Here is a 10,394-nt window from a genome sequence, read left to right as displayed (position 1 = left end):
AATGAAGCTCAGGGTAAGAAGGCACCCAGAGCAGCATCAATAAGGAAAAGGCTTTCGTGGTTGGGAGTGTACTGCACCCTCAGAACAGTTTACAGAGCACAAGGGTGGAAATCAGACTTCAGTTTATTGAGACAAGAAGGGGGGGTGGGGAAGGTAAGCCCTGGAGACTATTTCAGGAAATTGAAAAGGAAGAAGAGAAGGTAATGATCGATGGGAGGCTGAAAGGGTAAATTCCGGGTCCCATATGGGAAACTGTTTTATATGTCTGAGCAAGATAATGGGTAAGGACACAGTGCTCACAGCCAGTGGCAGAGGCTCTAACGCCACTGCTGGCCTCCGTGGACACAGCACACACTCGGTGCATAGATATATGCAGGCAAACACACACACATAAAATGAATTTAAAAACTTTCAATTTAATTAATATATTTATTTTAGGTATATGGGTATTGCCTGCATGTATGTCTGTGCACCATGTATGTGCCTTGTGCCCACAGAAAGGGGCTTTTTTGATCCCCTGGAATTCCAGGTGGTTGTGAGCCACCATGTGGGTGCTAGGAATCAAGCTCAGGTCCTCTAGAAGAGCAGCCAGTGATCGTAACTGCTGAGCCGTCTCTCCAGTCCCAAAGAGGGGAAAAAAAATCAGAGAAGACAATGGGTGTGGAGGAAGAAGGTAAGGAGAAGAGGAATTCAAGTTACTAAGTGTGTTGTATTTTTAAAACAGTGGGAGGGAGACCTTGGTGGGCTGGAGTCAAGGGGCCCCATGGCTGGTGAGGGAGAGACGTGCCATGCAGACTGTACTCAAGTGGAGGGTTTTATTAGTGAGGGGGGAGGGGGAGAGGGAAAGGGGGTACAGAGTGGCCTTGTGGGGAGAGAGAGACAAAGAGGGAAAGAAAGAGAGAGTAGGTGGGGGCTGAGAAGAAAAGAAGAGAGAGAAGAAGAGGGAGAAGGTGGGTCGGGCCCCACCTTTTATGAAAGGTCTCTGTGCGTGCTGTGGTATGCAAATGGGCTACTGGCTAGGTAAGATTACTTGTCAGGACCCTGGGTGGGCCAAGGTATTGCCTGCTTATTGGCCAGGTCCCCCAAAGGGTGGGTCTGAATGCTAACAAAATGAACTGATTGAAAAAAAAAAAAAAGTCTAGAGAAAAGGAGAAGAGCTGGAGCCCTGGATTACAGTGTCACATAACCTAAATCCAGAGCCGGCTCTTATACTCGGAGGCTTTTGAATTTGGGCCAACCAGTTCCCTCACCTGCAAAACAGAGTGGATTCAATGCATTGGTATGTACAGAGCCTATAAGTGCCTGGGCCCTTGATGCTCTGGCCAGGGCACAGGACACTGAAACAGCTCCCAAGAGCTGTCCTCCAAGAGCTCTGTTGTGTGAGCCCATTGTCTGATCCCATCCTGTTGAGAAGTGACACTGCCTGGCATGCCTCAGGTGCCCCCCTGGGTGCTTTCCAAGTAGAAGGCTGGTTTCTGCAGCCTAAAGTACTTGGATTCTGAATTTTTTTAGTAAAATGTGATAGATGGATGAAGGTCTGTATAGATGGGAGATGGCCACACAGGTAAATGTCTAAATAGCAGGGAGAGTGTAAACTTCTCAAGTTGAGGAAGGGACAAGTATGGATTCTAAAAAGAAGAGGGAGAAGCAGAGGATTTCTTTAGCAGTATCAGTTTGGACCAGTGGTTCTCAGAGTGTGGTCTGGGGCCTTACATCAGCATAACTGGGCACTTGTCAGAAATGCCAGTTCTCAAGACCCACTGGGGAGAACCTGGTGCTGCCTGGAGGGACTTAGCTGAAAAGTTGAATAATGAACGTGTATGGTTGGGAATCAACCTATTGTGATGTGACAGACTTTTCCTGGGGAGACAGAATGTATACACATCTACTCACCTCAGATAGGGAGCCCATGACAAATCAAAGTACAGATACCACGAAAATAAACTCCAACTTGGTAAACCAGTGAGTTGTATTGGGGTTCCTTACTGGAATATGAGTAAGGGGTTACTTACAGGGGTAGAGATGACTCAAAACCAGCTGGATCACCAAAGCCCACGCCAGCATGAGCGACAGCTTACCAAAGCTGGACACTTGGAGCACACTGCACAGCGGGCAGGCAGTCCATCAGGTTGGAGAGTGTTATTTCCAGGTAGCTCAGCTGGCTGAAGCCCCCTCCAGGAAGCTTGGCCGATCTCTGCTTCTTTCAGGTGGCTTGGATGGCTTGAGAGTGTCTTTATTGTTCACTTTTGGGAGGGAGGGGCCTAGTGAATCTGGTCAGTTTCAGGGACTTCCTGAAACTATTTTGAGTTGTTTACTTTCTTTCTTAAGGAGCTTCCCCGCAGGATGGAATGTTTCAATCTCGGGATGAAACTGCTCCACAGAACACTTACTCTGGGAATTAAAGATAGACTATGGTCAGTTGGCAGAGTGCTTGCTAGAATGCACCAAGCTCTGGGTTTGATTCTAACATCATTAAATGTGGCATGGTGCTGTAATACCACCATGACAGACCTATAATACCAGCACTAAGGAGATAGAGGCAGGATCAGAAGATTGAGGTCATCTTGGCTACATAGTGAGTTCAAAGCCAGCCTGGGCTACAGTCTCAATAAAAAAACAACAAAAACCCAACAAACAATCAAACCTATTCTGTGTCCTTACAACATCCTCTCTGGAAGGAGCAAATGTGAAAGGCAAAGCTCTGGCTCCAAGTTCACTATATATGTGTGCGTGTGTGTGTGATTACAAAGGTGTGTGTGTGATTACAAAGGGCATGTTGTCCAACAGGATATATCCTTGAAAAGGCTCCTCTGTCCTGATAAGCTTCTTACTTTTTATTGGCAAAGTGTTTCCATATGACCTATCCTGGCAAGTCTGTGGTGTAGGTAGTCTTGCCCCAGCATTTACAGAAGGGATTTTGAAGAACGTAAGAATATGAAAAATAGCCTATATGCATATTCTAAGAGTATTGGGGCTGATAGCCGCTTTAAACAAACTACCTGACCCTTTGCCCTACATTCTCCCCAGATATAGACCAATGGCTCTGTAAACATCTTGAACTAATACCCTGCAATCCCAGGCTGTAAATCCTGACTCTGGGGGTACACTCCCCAGAGGCTATAAATCCGACCCCAGGAATGTGCTCCCCATCCTGTGTAAGGACTTTTGCTATAAAAGTCCACATGCTCCCTATGTCCCTTATGGCCCCTTCTTGGAGTCACAGAGCCAGATACTTGCCTGTGGCCCTAACTAGTTAGAAGTCCTGGTACCTCACGGTGATGGAATAAAGTTGCCTCTGCTCATCTAACTTTGGTGGCCTTGTCCTCAATAGTTGTACGACTCACAGACCCAACAGATTTGACTTGCTTAAGACTAAAGCGTGTGGCAGGAGCTGGGATTGAAGCAGAGGTCTTTTGTAAGTTCTGTTTTCGTAATTTCTCATTGCCATCTACTAATTTGGTCTCTGCTGTTTAGATACCAGTTAGAGGTGGTTTAGAAAGGGACCACAGGTTGTTCAAGCACAGGAATGTTGTAGCTGCCTGGGAAATTGTTTAAATCACATTCACATTTAATTCACATTCTCAAGGTTGTTGAGGTCCTGGAGAAGTCCTACAAAAGACCACCATCCATGTATACAATCAACAAGAGCATTTATTATTCCAGCGTGCTGGGGCCAACCAGCCTACAGAAAGGCAAAATGGTGACGACCCAGCGAGAAGCTCACAGGATCCTTTTAAGCATAGCTAGGGGAGTTTCAGGGACAATGAGATCATCTCAGATATGATTGGCTTACACAAGTGGCAATCATATTAGTACATTCTGATTGGTTAGGGCTAGTCAGGGGCTGGTTAAGGCCACAGCTTTTCCATTTTGTCCTTATTTGGTTATCACCTTGAGCTGTTGTGGATGGGAGCTCAGGCCTCATCATGAGATCAGAGCTCATGCAGTTCTCCTTGTCCCCGTTGCCAGGGGCACCAGTGATTAATCTTTGTTCGTGGCTTCCTCAGAAACTGCCTGCTCAGTTCCAAGAAGCAGGGACCAAGGCTTGGTTCTTAATTGAGCCACAGGACAGGCTGTCATGATATTTGCCTGGCTCTCTCAAAGATCATAGAAATTAGTACCTAGAGCTCAATTACCAACAGTTGAGTTGACAGAACTGAATTTCTGAACTTGTAAAGTGGGGATCAAAGCTCTTTGTGGCACTGGAAGTGAAGAGGGCGCCCCTAGTGGGGAATGTGAGAAATAACTTTTATGTTTAATTCTGGTACAACTTCCTCATAGAGTTCCGTGTAGTACACTATTTTAAGGTGTGTTACTTTTGTTTATGTTGCATTTGTTTAACTCTGTGAAGCTGTGTTCCTGTGCCTGTGTAAAACACCTGATGGTCTAATAAAGAACTGGCCAGTAGCAAGGCAGGAAAGAAATAGGCAGGGCTGGCAGGCAGAGAATATAAATAAAAAGGAGAAATTGGGAGGAGGGAGCTAAAATCTAGCAGCCAGGGGAGGAGGATGACTCCAGGGGCCAGCCACCCAGCTACTCAGCAAGCCATGGAGTAAGAATAGGATTTACAGAAGTAAGAGAAAGGGAAAAGCCCAGAGGCAAAAGACAGATGGGTTAAGTTAAGGAAAACTGGCTAAAAACTAAACCAAGCTAAGGTTGGACATTCATAAGTAATAATAAGTCTCCATGTGTGATTTACTTGGGAGCTGGGCGGTGGGCCCCCACAAAAAGAGCAAAAACTTCCAACAATATTTCTGTCCTGGGACATCTATTTCTTCCTGCCTCCCAGGTCTTGGCATAAGCATAGGGAGGTGTCCTAATAGATTTTGCTGTCCTGGGACATCTACTTCTTCCTGCCTCCTGGGTCTTGGAATAAGCATAGGGCACCATTGTTACTGATGGGACGGTGTTAGTGCAGCAAAACAACTATGATTACTTCACCAGTTTTAGCTGTGCTCTGAGGTCAAGCTCAGAACAGCTCCAGCCTCTTTTCTAAGATCTACACAGATGGGCTTTAAAAGTGGCCTACAGTGGAAATCAGCCTTTGGGGGGAGGGGCGGAGATCTTGGGAGGCAAGAGAAAAATGCAAACCAAGAAAACATGAGTCTACAGAGTCAGTACTGTATTAAAGTTGTGGCTTTCTGCTATCATTTGAAGTGACAAAAAAAACCAAATCCCTACTTTCAAACTAGCAAGCTTTGGTAGAGTGGTTCCTTGCAACTAAGAAATCCAAACCAGTGAATCCAAAGTGATCATCACAGATAGATTATCCATCCAATGCCATGAGGAAGAGTCAAGAGGAGCATCAGGCTAGCGGTGTCGGGTTAATTACATTTCATTTGCAAGGGAACTGCCAAGAGTGTGGATGAAGCCACCAACCCTCTCCTTTACCCAGGTTATAGGAAGTTCTCTACAAGTACACATGGCAACGGATCCATCTGATAACACTGATAAGTATACAAGATAGACTTTCTGGGAACGGGAGGAAATCTGGGACATTGGTAGGAAGATTGAGATAATCAAGGCATCAGACCATGATGACGCAGCTGCTGGAATGGAAACTGACCCAAAAGGAATAGGACATTACTTCTTCACAACATAAATGGAGAGATCAAGGCAGCTGACAAACTCCAGAAGATTTGAAATGAAGGCTGGGCTCAGCGATGCAGTGGGTGTGCAACTGTGGCTCAAATTCCCGACAGGACAATTGTGAGATCAAATTAAGTATTGGATACCTATATCACAACCTAGTTCTCTATGTCCCTCTGTCTTCTTGGCCTGGACATGCTGTGCTAACTCTTCTTTTTCTTATCTCATTGCATTGGCTAGGATCTCTCGTATAACAGCAGTGGTGCTAACTGGAATCCAGAATTTACTAGCAGTTTAATGGGAATGCTTTTAGATTTTTACTGAATCAGATTAAGGGGGTTCTTTTTTGGGGGAGAGGGCCACCTTTTCCAAAATTAAAACAACGTAAACAGATTTTAAAAGTTAAATACCTTTTTTTTTTTTGCATCTATGGAGGCAACCATAAGGCTTTTCTCTGCTGTTGCTGTGGTGAATTACATTGCTAGACTCCAAATATCAAATCATCTTTATTCTTGGAATAAACTGCCCCAGAAGGAGATGGCTTAGCTGTGAACCTAGCTTGGAGTCATCTTCCAGTCTCTTTAAAGACTACTGATGATTTCCTGTCTGTATCTTCAACTCCAACTTCTCCCCTAAGTTTCAGACCCATACAGCTCTGGACAGCTGCTGCTCTGAGTTCATTGGATGCCTGATGGGAATCTCAAACATTGACAGAAAAAGAAGCAGATATGCATCTCCACTCTGCCTCTGTGAAGGGCCCTTCCATCCTTCCAATTGCTCAGGCCTAACACATGGGAATCACTTTTATTCTTTTTCTTACACCCTGCATCAGATATGTGTAGTGGGTAATCACTCAGCCAATGACCTTGGGCTACCTGGCCCAACAGAGGCAGTGCTCCTTGTCTGCCTACGTGACCTCTTAAAAGGGAAGAGAGGGGCTGGAGAGATGGCTCAGAGGTTAAGAGCACTGGCTGCTCTTCCAGAGGTCCCGAGTTCAATTCCCAGCAACCACATGGTGGCTCACAACCATCTATAATGAGATCTGGTGCCCTCTTCTGGCCTGCAAGCATGCATGTAGGCAGAACACTGTGTACATAATAAATAAATAAATCTTTAAAAAAAAAAAAAAAAGGGAAGAGAAAGCAGGGGTCGAGCTCTCTTGGATGTGGAAGGCTTCCTGACACATGGTTCAGCGACCTGGTCTGGAGTCTTCCCCATCTTTCCCTGGGAGACAACGGCATCACTTCATTTTGTATTCATGAGTGTGTGATCCCCATTTCATCCCTTAATAAATAAGTCTTCTTCCCAGACATCCGTGGATTTCTCTCATTAGATACGCCAGCAGATACTGTATCTGAGGACTGTATCCAGAATCTGATCACTGTTGGTTCGGGTTATCATCTCGTGCCGCTGCTGCAGCATCTCCCAGCAGGCCTCCTCCACTCTGCGTTTGCTTTCTTTGCAGCTGTTTTTGTAGGCGGACCTTTCTTTTCCACCAGTTGCTCCTCAAACAACCACACAGAGACTTAATATTAGTTATAAATGCTCGGTTGATAGCTTAGGCTCGTTTTTTAGCTAGCTCTTATAACTTAAACTAATCCATTTCTATTCATCTATGTGCTGTCCCGAGACTCATTTACCTCATGTATGTACTTCCCATCACTTCCCATCCTGTTCACTCTGCGTCTTATGGTGTCTCCTCTGACTCTGCCCTTCTCCCTAGCATTCTCTTTGCCCTGAAAATCTTGCCTAGCCATCGGCCAATCAGCTTTTTTTTTTTTTTATTAACAATGAGAGCAACACATCTTCACAGTGTACAAAAGGATTATTCTACAGCATGTTTTCAACATAGAAGTACCTTAGGACTGGCTTAGTTAGGGTTTCTATTGTTGTGATGAAACAGTATGACCAAAGCAATGTGGGGATAAAGGGTTGATTTCAGCGTACAGTTCCACAGCATAGTCTGCTGTGGTAAGAACTCAAACAGGGCAGGGACCTGGAGGCAGGAGCTGATGCAGAGCTCATGGAGGGTGCTGCTTACTGGCTTGCTCCCCACAGCTTGCTCAGCCTGCTTTCTTATAGAACCCAGGACCACTTGCCCAGGGGTAGCACCACCTGCAGAGAGCTGGGCCTTCCCATATCCATCAATCACCAATCAAGGCAGTACCCCACAGACTTGCCGACAGGCTCATTACAGAGGCATTTTCTCAATTTCCTTCTTCCTAGATCTGTCTAGGTTTGTGTCCAACTGATAAAAACCGAACAGCACAGTGCCTGTGTCCTCAGAACCCCTCTGACCCATTGCCGCCTGTTCACTTGTTCCTCCAGCATGCCAGAACTTTGTCCCTCTGTATTCTCCATAACCTGTGCTCACTGTCTCATCTCCTCCAGCTTGTTACTCAAAGGTTACCTCTCCTAAAGGCCTGTTCTGATTTACCCATTTAAAAAAGAAACAATCTCTGTATTGATTCTTTGGGAATTTCACATCATGTATCCCAATAACACTCACCTCCTAGTCCCCCCATATCCTAATCTCACTCCTGCAGTGCCCCCAAAGAAAATTAAAACATACAAGCAGCAAACAAACAAAAAAACAAGAACAAAACAAACAAACAAACAAAAACCCCTTGCTGCTTCTCTATCTTTCCCACCTCTCCTTCTCACCCATTTTTTAAAAAGATTTATTTATTTAGTTCATGTATATGAGAGCTCTATTGACTTTATGCCAGAAGAGAGCATCAGATCCCACTGTAGATGGTTGTGAACCACCATGTAGATGCTGGGAACTGAACTCAGGACCTCTTAACCTCTGAGCCATCTCTCCAGCCCCATTTGGCATTTTTCATGGTGGCCACTCCCTTCCGGTGCTCCTATCTCTCCCCACTCTCTTAAACTTTCCCTCCAGCACTTCCCATCTGATACATGTATTTTACTAATTCATCTGACAAGCTTCCTGAGGGCCGGGATTTTATGTAATCCCAATGCCCAGAGTTTGCAGGTAAATAGTGGGTATTCAGGTACTATCTCCTGGCACTTTTACACAATCATTTATTGTGAAGTGTGCACACAGTCTGTGCATGGGTGTGCATGCCACCTGCAAAGCAAAGGACAACTTTGCGGAGTCAGTTTCCTCCATCTACTTTGACACAGGTTTTGGGGATTAAACTCAGATTGTCAGGCTTGTGTGACAAATGTTTTTACCTACTGAGCCATCTTGCTGGCCACTATTAAAATATTTTTAAAAAATTCATTACTTAAAATAGATATTGTAGTTTTTATAAGACAAATCCTTATAGAATCCTAACTTCTTTGAGGTTGAACTTGGAAAAAAAAGACTAGCTATTTTCACTTAGGATCATTAAGATCACACAAGATAGATCACTTTGGATCAATCATAAGATCACACAAGAAGACAGAGCACCTAGGATCATAAAGTCACAAATGAGAACTAGCTCTTTACATTAGCGCTTCTACTTCCATATAAACTCTACTCCATATGAACTCTACTCTATATAAACTCTACTCCATATATACTCTACTCCATATATACTCTACTCCATATATACTCTACTCCATATATACTCTACTCTATATATACTCTACTCCATATATACTGTACTTCTATATATACTCTACTCCATATATACTCTACTTCCATATGTACTCTACTCCATATATGCTCTACTCCATATATGCTCTACTCCATATATGCTCTACTCCATATATGCTCTACTCCATATAAACTCTATTTTCATATATACTCTACTTCCATATATACTCTACTTCCATATGTACTCTACTCCATATATACTCTACTCCATATATACTCTACTCTATATATACTCTACTCCATATATACTGTACTTCTATATATACTCTACTCCATATATACTCTACTCCATATATACTCTACTCCATATATACTCTACTCCATATAAACTCTACTCCATATATACTCTACTTCCATATATACTGTACTTCCATATATACTCTACTCCATATATGCTCTACTCCATATATACTCTACTCCATATATGCTCTACTCCATATATGCTCTACTCCATATATACTCTACTCCATATAAACTCTATTTTCATAAATACTCTACTTCCATATGTACTCTACTCCATATATACTCTACTCCATATAAACTCTACTCCATATATACTCTACTCCATATATACTCTACTTCCTTATATACATCCTTAATAAAAAGCTTTCAGGAGCAGATAGGACAATCTGAAGCCCAAGCAGAGAGGTACATGAGTCTTTAACTAGAGCATGTTCATTTAATAGGCAGCATTCTCCCAGTTTAATTTCGACTTTAAATTCTAGCTTACTGAGTAATTATCATTTAAAATGTAATCACTAACATCAGAAGAATGTTCAGGTGAGAACCAATTTAAACAAGTCTGTGTTAATACAAGTTTACAGGTTAAAATGGAAAATGAGCAGGCAGTGTGGAGTCTAAGATTTGGGACAGGCAGGTATACGCCAGTCATTTTAGTTCTGAGAACACGACAGAGCTAAGCAGGGCTGAACTGTTTTAAGGACAGAAATTCCAGGTAAGACATCTGACATCTCCCTGTTTGCTGGCTGACTCGATCCATCTGCCCTATATTCTGACTGGACAGCTTTCAAAGACACTGGCTTTAAAGGCGAGCTCATTATTGCTTAATCTTAACACTGGGCGTTGCTTTCCAGAGGTACTGCAGATCAGAAGGAGATAGGGCAGGCTTTTTTGCTCATTTAGGAAGGAAGCCTGGAAGTGTTTCAATGCTCAGCTTCTGCACTTGAAGACTTTC

Source organism: Peromyscus californicus, unplaced genomic scaffold (genome assembly GCF_007827085.1).
Source record: "Peromyscus californicus insignis strain IS unplaced genomic scaffold, ASM782708v3 Scaffold_1__1_contigs__length_55948999, whole genome shotgun sequence".
Lineage (NCBI taxonomy): Eukaryota > Metazoa > Chordata > Mammalia > Rodentia > Cricetidae > Peromyscus > Peromyscus californicus.
This window is presented reverse-complemented; position numbering follows the sequence as displayed.